The sequence below is a fragment of the Lynx rufus genome, unplaced genomic scaffold, assembly GCF_022079265.1.
Source record: "Lynx rufus isolate CCGP_SWC_20201006 ecotype Redwood Valley unplaced genomic scaffold, mLynRuf1.p SCAF_18, whole genome shotgun sequence".
In the NCBI taxonomy this organism is placed as follows: Eukaryota; Metazoa; Chordata; class Mammalia; order Carnivora; family Felidae; genus Lynx; species Lynx rufus.
The window spans coordinates 28,643,398-28,655,043 of NW_025814832.1; the positions used below are offsets into that span (position 1 = coordinate 28,643,398).

At 49.7% G+C, this 11,646-nt stretch overlaps 1 long non-coding RNA gene and 1 other non-coding gene across 3 annotated transcripts; both read right to left on the reverse strand.

Moving 5' to 3' along the window:
* Positions 1-821: 821 nt before the first annotated feature.
* On the reverse strand, positions 822-5,993 carry LOC124513386 (uncharacterized). Of its 2 annotated transcripts, XR_006962379.1 has the most exons (5): positions 5,908-5,993; positions 5,371-5,453; positions 2,668-2,755; positions 2,505-2,543; positions 822-980 (listed from the first exon to the last, which is right to left on the reverse strand). It is a non-coding gene; the product is annotated as an uncharacterized LOC124513386 (long non-coding RNA). The 2 variants fall into 2 exon arrangements; XR_006962378.1 differs by having other exon boundaries at positions 2,505-2,755.
* LOC124513641 (small nucleolar RNA R38) lies at positions 2,866-2,949 on the reverse strand. Its single transcript, XR_006962470.1, has one exon. It is a non-coding gene; the product is annotated as a small nucleolar RNA R38 (small nucleolar RNA).
* Positions 5,994-11,646: the final 5,653 nt, after the last annotated feature.

Sequence of the window (11,646 nt, forward strand, 5' to 3'; positions counted from 1 at the left end):
GGAAGGGGGGAGTGAACAGTTCAGAACAGCGGGAGGCCAAGGCCTCTCACCACTTTGGCTTGGCAACAAACTGTCCCTTGGTCTCCAGGATAGCACGGTACTGAGTATGTTTCTCTGGATAGAATACGTGGTCCAGAAAGAATACCATCAAATGTGGGACCCATGGTACAGAGTCAGTCCATCCTGGGGTCTGACACAATGACCTTTACTAGTAAAGAAACACGACTACCTTGATAAGCCAGCACAGCCCAAGCTAGGGACTCCTGACCCCCTTGTGTCCGTAACACTTTGTCCCTAGCCCCTTCACATCTGCGGCTATCAGAACACTCTGTCAATCTGTCAGATGCGAGAAGTGCTAAGGTTGTGGGTGGCCACCCATTAAGAGGGGCAGAAAATCGACTTGGGGGGAAACTTAGCAAACAAAACATCCAACCGCATCCTGTGTTAACTGTTAACCCTACTTAATGGTATTCTCTGAAACTCACTTCTACAAGAACACTATTAGCTGAGCACTGAGTAAAATCCCATAACGTGGGTCTCAACGTGGAATCCACAACGTCACAAAGCCCATTTTTTAACACTTTTATTTGTACTTCAAAATTTAAGCCCAAGACAGAACTTCACAGGAAATCCACCCTGATGAAACGTTCTTCCAAGGCTGAACACCTGCGTCCCCTCAGTTTCCTCGAACAGAACGTGTACACGGTAACCGCCTTCCGTCCACCGCCGCCACATTCTCGCCAATGAGCGAATTATACCCACATCGGCTAAAAGGTTGCATCCTGGATATTCTTAGCTATGCCCTGATTTGACCAACTGCCAAATATTTTCCGGGATAAAGTCACTCATAGCCTTTGGCTGCTTTTTGGAGACGAAGTCCAAACAACTCTGAAGTCGCTCTCCTTTGGCGGGGGGCAAGGGGGAATTGCTTCACAGGCATTAGTAACTGGCACAGAACTTGGCATCACTGGGGAGAGAACCTGCAAGACCAAAGGAGAATCATTCGATAGAACGGCCAACCAGGTGACTCAAAACTGAAGGCTACATTTAAAGACCCTAATTTAGAGAAGAAAAGGCAATGGTAGCAGCAGCCGTTCTAGCCAAGCATTAGGCCCACACTGTTGAAGGCACCATCGGTGCAGGCCGGTGCGGTTCCCAGGGGACTCGACACTGCAGCGTGCCCTGGGGAGCTGATGCTCAAAGGGAACAGTGTCTGGCAATGGCCAGTCTGGAGACATTCACATCTGACCCTCTTCTGGAGGTAAAACTTTGCAAGTCAGACCTAAATGCCTATGCAAGTCCCGTGGAGCAGTCACATCCACTCAGCGGCAACCGTAACGCAAGAAGCGGGTTTCCCCACTCGCTAACACATCCTTTTACTGGGTTTTACTTCCAGGCTGTCAGCTGCTGGGGCCAGTTTTCAGGCTTATTAAATCCCACCCCAAATCTAGCCGCCTTGGTGACTGAACAAATATGTGACCTTAAAGAGCCCACACATACCTCCCAATTTGAACAGAAAAAGGCCACGTGCCCACTTCAAGCCTGGCATTTAACGGGAACAGCGCCAGACACCGTCCCGGCCCAGCACCGCTCTGCTACTTGCTTGCTCACGTGCCAGCCAACCCGGCCCTCTGCCACCCAAGGCGGCTCTCGCCAGTCACGTCGCGCAGACGTGATCACACGATCGGCGTGAACCCTGCGGAGAGCTCCCGGCTGCTGGAAACAAAGCATCCGGAAACCTGATAGCCCTGCCGGTGTCAGGACGGCCCTTCTCTCCTGAACGTCAGGATGCGGTGCCGAGGGGGTCACGGTCCTCGTACATTCACACCGCCACAGCTGGCAGACTTTCTACATTCCCGTCTGTTTCAAAGAGTGCTTTCATTGCCTTAAAATGTGTGACAAGCACTCTTTCATACCCCGGTTAAGAACATGACCCCAAACTGGGCTACTTGCCCACTTCTCGCACCTCCTCTAGCCTGTACCGTCAGAACCATTAATCAAGGGGCCTAGAGCGTGACAAGGCAGCCGCACTGTCGGTTTTCAAGTTGCAGAGGGACAACGCATGGGGTCTTGGCCGGGTAGACACAGTTGCCTCTGGAGTCCATTCAGTTTGATCCCTGATACAGCCTGAACTTTTTTTAAGTTTTTTACTTATTTTTAAGAAAGAGAGAGTGCAAACGGGGAGGGGCAGAGAGACGGAGAATCTCGAGCGCACACCACACCGTCAGTGCAGAGCTCGACACAGGGCTTGAGCTCATGAACCAGGAGATCATGACCTGAACCCAAGTCAAGAGTGGGAGGCTTAACCGACCGAGCCATCCAGGCACCCCAAGCCTGAACTTTTAAGAGCACAGAGACAAACCCCAAAGCCTCAGAATAGATGGGTTTCCCCTCAGCCGAGGTTTTCAGACAGGGATAACTAACCATCATAGGCTTGCGGGGCTTCTTAGAAAAACAAAGACAGAAACACTACAAAGCAACAGGGGAAGAATCATTTCACTTACTTGAGGCGAAGCAGTTCCGTACTCACACACTGCGGACATCTAGCAAAGAAAACAGACCTGTGTTACAATCTCCCTGCCGCTCAGCACAATCCTAAGCCCAGGGCAGGAGCGGCAAAACCAAACATGCCAGCCAGCCGCGTCTGTTCAGAAGGTCTCTCCTTACACCAGAAAGTCTCTTCAGACACGTCGCCGCTGGCAGCTACTTCTGGAGGGTCCTTTTTCAGCCTCAGAAACCGAGGCTGGGACTGTACCTGGCGAGGAGAAATTGCAAGAGAAAAACCTGCTGAAGATACACACGGGTGCTCTCAAGCAGCTCACTTTCAAATCAGACCTGAATTTTCCAGAGAGCCAACCTGGGAAACTGAGTTTCAGACATCCACATTCCACACAGAAAGGCCTTTCTTTGCCTTCAGACAGGGATAACTTTACATCATCACGGACTCAGCTCCCACCAGCCAGCCAGTTACAGCGCAGGCAGATTCCATTCTTCCCCTACCAAATTCTGCTCTACGTCCCTTATTAAGTATTCTCAAACTTTTGTATTAACTTTCCTTCAAAGGTAAAAACTGTTGACACCTAGTGCCTAGATGTACCCAGCATCCCAGATCTGACTCAATGACACTTCCTGCCCGTTAGTTTTAATTTTTTTCTAATGTTTATTTTTGAAAGAGAGAGAGAGAGAGAGAGAGAGAGCGAGCGCACAAACAGGGGAGGGGCACGGGGAGAGGGAGACACAGAATCCGAAGCGGGCTCCAAGGGCCTCAAACCCACGAGCCGGGAGATCATGACCTGTGCCTAAGTGGATACTCAACCAACTGAGCCCCCCAGGTGCCCCCCTGCCCTTTAAAAGACAGGTTCTACCTGAGCAAAAGTGCCTGAGAACGGAGTATGGGGTTTATCTGTCGGTAAAGTGCTCCAGACAGTGCGGTTACTTCTTCCAGGAAGCCCGTTCAAGGCCAACTGTACAAAGGGGACCTGCTGCCAAGAGGCAACATGACACAAGGTCATTTCTCCTTCGCTCACCTATGCGTATGAAAGGATCCACAGAGCAAGATCAGTTTTTTAAGTAGAGGATTATAGATCTGCCCCAAGAGCTACTTAAAAATAGCCAGGGCTATAATCTTGCTGCAATAAAAATCCCTGAGCTAAAAGTAGATCAGATTGTCTAATTTCTCCCATACAACTGTTCTTGAAACAGCCACACAATTCTTGGGCTCACTCCAGGGCCACGCACACCCGTGGCTGGAGGTGTACATTTAAACACTTTGCAGGTAGTTCGGAGGTATAGCCAGGTCTGGAAAGCAGTAACACTGTCTGACAAAGAAATAAAGCTCTGGTGGGGTTATCTCACAACAGCCTGAGACTAGAGCCTGCATCTTTCAAATTCATCTAATACAAGGTTTCATCAATCTCAGCTCTGAGGTTCTGGGGAGATAGTCTTTGTCGTGGGGGGCGGTCTTGGGCATTGCAGGATACTAAGCAGCATCCATTAGATCCCATTAGCATCCTCCACCCCCCAGCAAAGAACCACCGGTCTAACCACCCCCCCCCCCGCCACCAACTGGTCTAATCAGACCTCAATAATTCTTCAATGAGACTGAAAAATGGTTTTAGCACCCCCACACAATTTGCCCTATTTTTATGGTTAAGAACAAAACAACAATAAATAACAGCTATGTAACTCTAAGCCTCAGTTTCTTTACTCAGTAGCAAAGGAGAAAATAACTACTGCACATAAGACTTGTTAGAAATTGTTTGGTGGGAGACTGTTTGGGAAGGAGCCTAGCAGGGTTCCACACCACTTCCCTTACCCAGGCGGTAACAATCCTGGGAGGCTCGCATCCCTGAAATCTAACAGATGGGACACTAAAGGGACCCTAACTTATGCAATTCTGGCAAAGAGCTAAAAAGACTTATTTCCATTAATAGAAATTTCATCACAAAAAGTCTTACACTCAATGGTTTTCACCGGGGCGCCTGGGTGGCTCAGTCGGTTAAGCATCCGACTTTGGCTGAGATCATGAGCTCATGGTTTGAGTTCCAGCCCCTAGCCATGTGTTGGGCTCTGCGCCGACAGCTCTGAGCCCGCTTCAGATTCTGTCTCCCTCTCTGTCCCTCCCCTGCTCATGCTCTCAAAATTAAATGAACATTAAAAAAAAAAAAAAACCCAAACCTGGGGTGCCTGGGTGGCTCAGTCAGTTAAGCACCAGACTTCGGCTCAGCTCATGGTCTCATGCATGGTTCATGGGTTCGAGCCCTATGGCAGGCTCTGTGCTGACTGATGGAGGCCTGGAGCCTGCCTCAGATTCTGTCTCCCTCTCCCCCTTCCCCTGCTCACACTCCCTCTCAAAATTAAACACACATTAAAAAATAAATAAACCCCAGAACTTTAAATCATCTATAAGAGAAACACGGACAACCTATTTCATCCTAACAGAAGCAACGTTAAGACGTTCTCAAGATTGCTTATTTAAAAAGCTGAGCCTCAAGGCATCAGAACTCTTCAGAAAAGATGTCCTTTCACACAAGGATAACTTTGAATCACGCACAAATATTTCTAAATCCCACCCCCCACTGCAACCAACACCCATTTCCTGAGTCTGTCTTCTACCCCTGTATGCAGCAACCATTTTGGTTCCAAACAGTGACACCTAGTGGCCCCAAATTACACTGGCACAGACCCTACTCGTTTCCGGATTCTGGGTCCATTTTTCTCACCCTAACTGGATTTATGCGTCGACGTGTTCATAAAATTAAACTTAAAATCAGAATACGGGGTGAGGCGGCCGAACGTGACAGTCCTGCACATCATCTCGACTTTCTCACTTCTGGTGACCACCCAGGTCCTGCCGGCACCCATTCTTACCCGTTTCAGGGCTCCATCCGTCACTTTTAAACTTCAACCTGCAGGTCTGCTGCTCGCGGTCTCCGCAGACGACGAAGAAAAGCCTGTGGGGAAGGGAAAAGTGAGCATGGACGGTTCGTTGTAAACTTACGACTTTCCAAAATCTGCAATCCCACTTATAACTGTAGGATGGAACAAAAACTACGGAATGGGGCCGTTGACAAGACCCTCCAGGAGGAAGTACTCGGGTGCCCTCTCCCGGGGCGGCCCTGGGAGACCCGCAGGGCCGGCACGCGGTGGCTGTGCGGCTCACCGGGCTGCGCAGGCTGGAAGAACCTCCCTGAAAAATAAAGCCTCCAAAAACGGGCTTGAGCTCTCTCCCACCAACCATTAACACTCGAACCATTCAGAAAGCGTTCTTTCACCCAGCATCTCAACTAACCCCAACCACGGCAGACGCGACGCCGGTTTATCGTGGCCTCTGAAGAAAGGGGGGGGGGCCAAGTGAACCAGCGTCGGGTCAAGGAAGACCCCATTTCCCGACCACCGCAGCCTTACCAGTACCAAACACCCGAGACTGCTCGTCGCGTTCGGGCCAGACAGAGGCCGCCATGACTCCCAGCCACGCGGCCTGCTTCGAAGAGAAGGCGGAACTGCGCCTGCGCGCAAGTCTTCGCGGCAGTCTCGGCAGAGCTCTCGCGATGCTGGGGAAAGGCTCATGGGAAATGTAGTCCAAACAACCGTCGCTGGGGGCGGCCGCAACCTCAGCGAGAGCCTGGAGCTGCGGTGGCCGCCACCAGGGACAGTAGAGAGCCTGGGGTGGGAGGCCTGATCTTTGAAGAAAACGAAGATGGACGGTTGTTTCAGTTACAGCCATTTATCTCGTGTCCACGGATTGTCCCTGGCCAAGACTGGGTTGGCTTACAAAGTGGGGGGCGGGGCTGGGGGGCTCACGAGGGAAATGGATAAGGAAACCGAGGCCCGGCCGGATTTCGTTCTTAATTGTCCTGCGGAGTTCACCTTGGGCGGGGAGGGGTCATCTGGGCGATGGGTTGCGTTAGAGAAGGGGGTGCTGATTGCCAGGGCACTGTGGGGGCGTCGGGCGCCGCAGCAGGTGAAGCTGGGGCGGGGGGCGGGGAGGCTCCGGCGGCAGGGGGCGCCAGCGAGCAGCTATCCGACTGACCCTCAGCGGCTCTCGCCGCGTGGCTTTAATTCCGACGGGGGAGCAAATAAATTATGAAAACTGGGAATGGTGTAGCACCCACCGCCCCTTCTGACCTCTGTTTTTCAGGCAACACTCTGGCTCCGTGTTTGAAGTAGCAATCGGGAGAAACAACTACAGTCAGGGCCACAATTTACACCTGTTTGGAAATTAAGTTTGCAAGCCCGGGAAACCTCTTCTGCATTAGCCTCTCCCCATTCTCTTCGACCCTTTTAGCAAGGTTCTCAGGGGCATTTAGTCTGGGTTATATTTTTCTGTATATGGCCGAATGTCGCAGGCGCTTATCTTCATGTTACCACATTTGTTTATGTTTGCCTCCCTTAATTTTGATTGTAAGTTCTTCAAGGCAGGAGACGTCGCTTTTAATTATTTTTTTTTTCTTTTTTAATTTCCTCACAGGGCCTCGTTGGTATTCCGCTGCCTCTGCCGGCAGTAAGCACTCAACAAATAATAGTTGACTCACTTAGCGGTAACTTCTGTCATGTGAAATTGACTCTTAAGGGTCTCTGTCTTGCCCTTAAAGGCACTGTTTTGTGCATTACTAAAGGGAAGCGTGGGTTCCCTCCCTGTAAACTAAGTTCCTTTCATTTCAGACTTGGAGAGGGAATTTTGAGGGTAGAAGTTAGGAGAAGCTGCTTGTCTGTCGCCAAGCAACCTGCTGCAGGCACAACATAGTAATAGCGAACACTTCATAGCACCTACTATGTGCCATTCACGACTTTTGGACCCTATGTGTGTCGATTGCTTTAATCTGCACCACCGCCCTGTGAAGTGTGCCGTCACTACCCCCGTTTTCCAGAGGAGGGAATGCAAGCATTGAGAGACGAGGTAACTTTCCCAAATTCACACAACTAGTGATTGCTGGAGTCAGGGTTTGATCTCAGCCCTGCAGAATCCATGCTTTTAGCACTAAGTTTTACTGAACTGCATATATCTATACATCAGTCATATTACGGGGCTTTGGGGTGTGGGGGGAGGGGAGCAAAGAGGGGTTTTGTGTGTTTGTAGGGGTGGTTAGGGATGGAATCGGCGGGCGGGGCGGGGGGGGCACCTGTTCCATGGTTTTGAGCCACTTTAGGGCAGGAGGGGTGAGGACGGCAGGCTGCAGGGGTTGATGGGTACAAGACTGAGGCCCTGGGCTCTGGCAGGGGCGTCTTGAGTCCCAGACCAGTTGCCACCTACTGTGTGGTGAGGGGCCCCTGTGCCATGGTCCGCGGTGTAACTTTGACACCGACAAGGCACTTAATGGAAGAGCAGCAGGCTCACAGCGGGTGGGCTGGCACGGGCGGCTGGGCAGTGGCCAAGAGGACAGAGCAAAACGCAGTGAGCGGGCTGGTGCCGGAGCACATGTCGGGCACGCTGCCCGGGCAGTCCAGAAATCAGTGGGAAAGACAACAAAGGATGCATCAGATTTCTGAACTAGCAGGCAGGGGTTCAGAGCTGTTGAGACCAAAGTGGTAGTGTTGTGATTTCTTCCGCGCTCATTGCTGGTGAGGTCTGGGACGTTAGAGTGTTTAACGTACGGTGGAATTAGTATGTAGCTGTCAGTCAAGGCTAGTGTGGCTCTGTATTTACTGACTTGGAAAGAGTCACACAGTCTAGCCGTAAGTGACAGAAGTAGATCACAAGCTGCACAGAGCCAAAGTGCTGGTCCAGGACCTTGGCTCTGAGCACCGGGGTGAAATGCAGTCAGCTGTCCTGCTGTGTTCAGGTGGTTAGCTTGCCGAGTCCCATCCACTGATAGGATTTAAAACATGGTGTCTGAAACCCACATAAATAGGAAACAGAGTCTTTGGCATATTGAGGTTAATTTCTTAACCTGGAAAGGAAATCTTTCCCGTCATCAGCCAGAACAGAAGGTGGGTAGGTTTATCCCAAGCAGTGGACTGCTTACACTGTGAACAGTGGCACCACGATTTATAGGAAGTTCGTCTGTGCAGCGGCACCGTTCATCGCCAGCCCACAGCTGTTGTTTCTACATCTTACAAACGGAACAGAGCTACTGGACGACTTTGTGCTCCAGTGGCGGGAAGCTCCTCCCCAGCCCTAAGGGTGAGTCTCGATTAGTCTGCACCAGACCCTTGCGGTAACTCTATTCCTTCTGCCAGGAATTCAGAAATGGGTTTGTGATGCAATTCTGCCAAGTTGGGGAAAGTTTTCTTGTTTTGAAAAACAGCAGCCTCTCTTCTGGCTTTGGGACACCGCGAAGATGTGATGCTCGAGGCTGTGGCAGCCATCTTGCATCCGTGAGGCTTGCTGCAAAGCAAGAGGCCAAAATCTGACCCGGCAGAGTGAAACCAAAAATGTAGAGTCTGCGATGATGAACTGCTGAAATCCCAGTCCTGAAGCCCCCTACCTTCAGACCTTTTGTTCTGATTCAGAGTCACATACTTTTACATTTTACTGAGTTTCTGAATGCGAGAGGCATCTTACAAACAATGGCATGTTAGTTTCAGTGACACGCAGAATGTGCGATTTAAAAAAAAAAATCTCCTTACTGTTTCGGCCATCTTCAGTTTGGTGTTCTGTTAGAGTCAAAACCATCCTAAATTATCTGATCGACATGTCCCAAATCTTTTTTTTTTTTTTTTTTTTAATTATAACTCTCCAAAAGAACGAGTCAGGGCAAAATAAAAGGAGGGGCATCTGGATGGCTCAGTCAGTTAAACGTGTGACTTCAGCTCAGGTCATGATCTCACAGTTCACGAGTTTGAGCCTTGCATCGGGCTCTGTGCTGACAGCTCAGAGCCTGGAGGCTGCTTCGGATTCTGTGTCTCCCTTTCTCTCTGCCCCTCCCCTGCTCAGGCTCTCTGTCTCTCAAAAATAAATAAAACGTTAAAAAAAACAAACAATAAAGTGTACCCTATTTATGGAGAAGAGGCGACCTTGGCATTGCAGTGGGTTCTTTCCTGTGTTTGCCAACAGCAGGCATTTCACTTGTCTGCTTTGAAGAGCTGTTGCCTCTCATAAAATTATTGCTTAATGGGTTCTTAAAAAATAAGGGCGTATGTGAAGAATGTGTAATGTCCTGTTGACCTCTTCTGCTCTTTTCAGGACACGTCTCTCCATTCCCAGAAACCCTGCCTTCTCACGACTATTGCCCAGCCTTTGCTTATACTGTTTGTTCCCTTTGCCTTGAAATTTCCTTCCCTTCATCCTCTTCTCTGCTGAGCAAATTCCAACTCCTATGTCAATACCCCCTCCGCAAAGTCTCACCTGAGAAGCTGCAACGGTCCCGAGCTCTTTCCTCGGTGTTCTGTCGCAGGCTGGTTTAGCACATGCTCTGCACCCAGACAGGCTTGGAGTCGAGCCCCAGCCCTGCTGCTTCTAACTGAGTATCCCTGGGCAAATGACCTCCCCCTCTGTCTCAGCCTCTTTTCTTTTTATTATTTTTTTTCATTTTTATTTTTTAATGTTTATTTTTTTATTTTTTTTAATTTTTTTAATGTTTATTTTTGAGACAGAGAGAGACAGAGCATAAACGGGGGAGGGGCAGAGAGAGAGGGAGACACAGAATCGGAAACAGGCTCCAGGCTCTGAGCCATCAGCCCAGAGCCTGACGCGGGGCTCGAACTCACGGACCGCGAGATCGTGACCTGGCTGAAGTCAGACGCTCAACCGACTGAGCCACCCAGGCGCCCCTTTTAATGTTTATTTTTGAGAGAGTGAGAGAGACAGAGTGCGAGCGGGGGAGGGGCAGAAAGAGAGGGAAACACAGAATCCGAAGCAGGCTCCAGGCTCTGAGCTGTCAGCACAGAGCCCGACGCGGGGCTCGAACTCACGAACCGTGAGATCATGACCTGAGCCGAAGTCGTAAGCTTCACCGACTGAGCCCCCCCCAGGTGCCTCTCAGCCTCTTTTCTTATCTGGAATTTTAGAACAGTACATGCAAAACGCTTCCACGGGCCTGGCACAAGGGAGCACTTTAAATAAACAACTCTTGTGGCGTCTGGGTGGCTCAGTCGGTTAAGCGTCCAATTTTTGATGGTTCGTGAGATCGAGCCCCGCACCGAGTTCTGTAGTGATGGCTTCGAGCCTGCTTGGGATTCTCTCTCCCTCTCTGCCCCTCCCCTGCTTGCTCACGTGCGCACTCTCTCTCAAAATAAATAAAAATAAACTTGAAAAAGAAAGAACTCTTGTTATTTGAGCATACTTCTTATGATGCTCACTGTCTCGTGATTATTTGTTTCCCCCAGCCTGTGAACCAGACAAGGATCAGGTCTTCATTGATTTTTTTTTTTTTAACTCTTTAAGTCATCTTTATTGAGGTGTAATTTACATACAATCAAACGCATCCATTTAAAATGTACGATCGATAGTCTAGTAAGTGATACACCCGCGTAACCGCCACCCCGGTGATGATTTAGAACCCTGTCATCGCCCTGAAGAGCACCTCTGGTTTTATTTCACAGTCTCCAGATCCAGCCCTGGCCCCAGGCAACCACTGATCTGCTTTCTGTCGCTGCAGATTAGTTCTGCCTGTTCTAGAATCTCCTATAAACGGATTCATACAGGAGGGTGTTCTTTTGTGCCTGGCTCCTCGCGGTGCCCCGGGCTGTGGCCCACAGAGTGGTTCGTTGCCTTTTTATCGCTGACCAGAATTCCGTACAGCACTCGTTTATTCATTCACCTGTTGATGGATATTTGGGTTGTTTCCACTTTGGAGCCGTTATTAATAACACTGCCGTGAACACCTCTGTACAAACCTTGGTGTGGCCCTGTGTTTTCATTCCTCTTGGATAACTTGCTAGGAAACAGCCAAACTGGTTTCCCAGCAGTGTCTTCCAGGGTAACAGCTGCTCCGTACCTTCACCAACGCCTGTTATGGTCTGTCTTCTTACGCATTCATGTGAGCGTGCACTAGTATCTCAATGTGGTTTTCATTTGCATGTTTTTTAATTTGCATTTAATCTCCTTGATGATTCACACTACTGTGTATCTTTTTTTATGCGTTTATTGGCCGTATGTATACCTTCTTGTGAAGTGTCTATCAAAACCCTCCCCCTTTCACTGGGCTGTCTTCTTATCGAATTGTAAAACTTCTTTGTATATTTTGGATACAGGTCCTTTCTCAG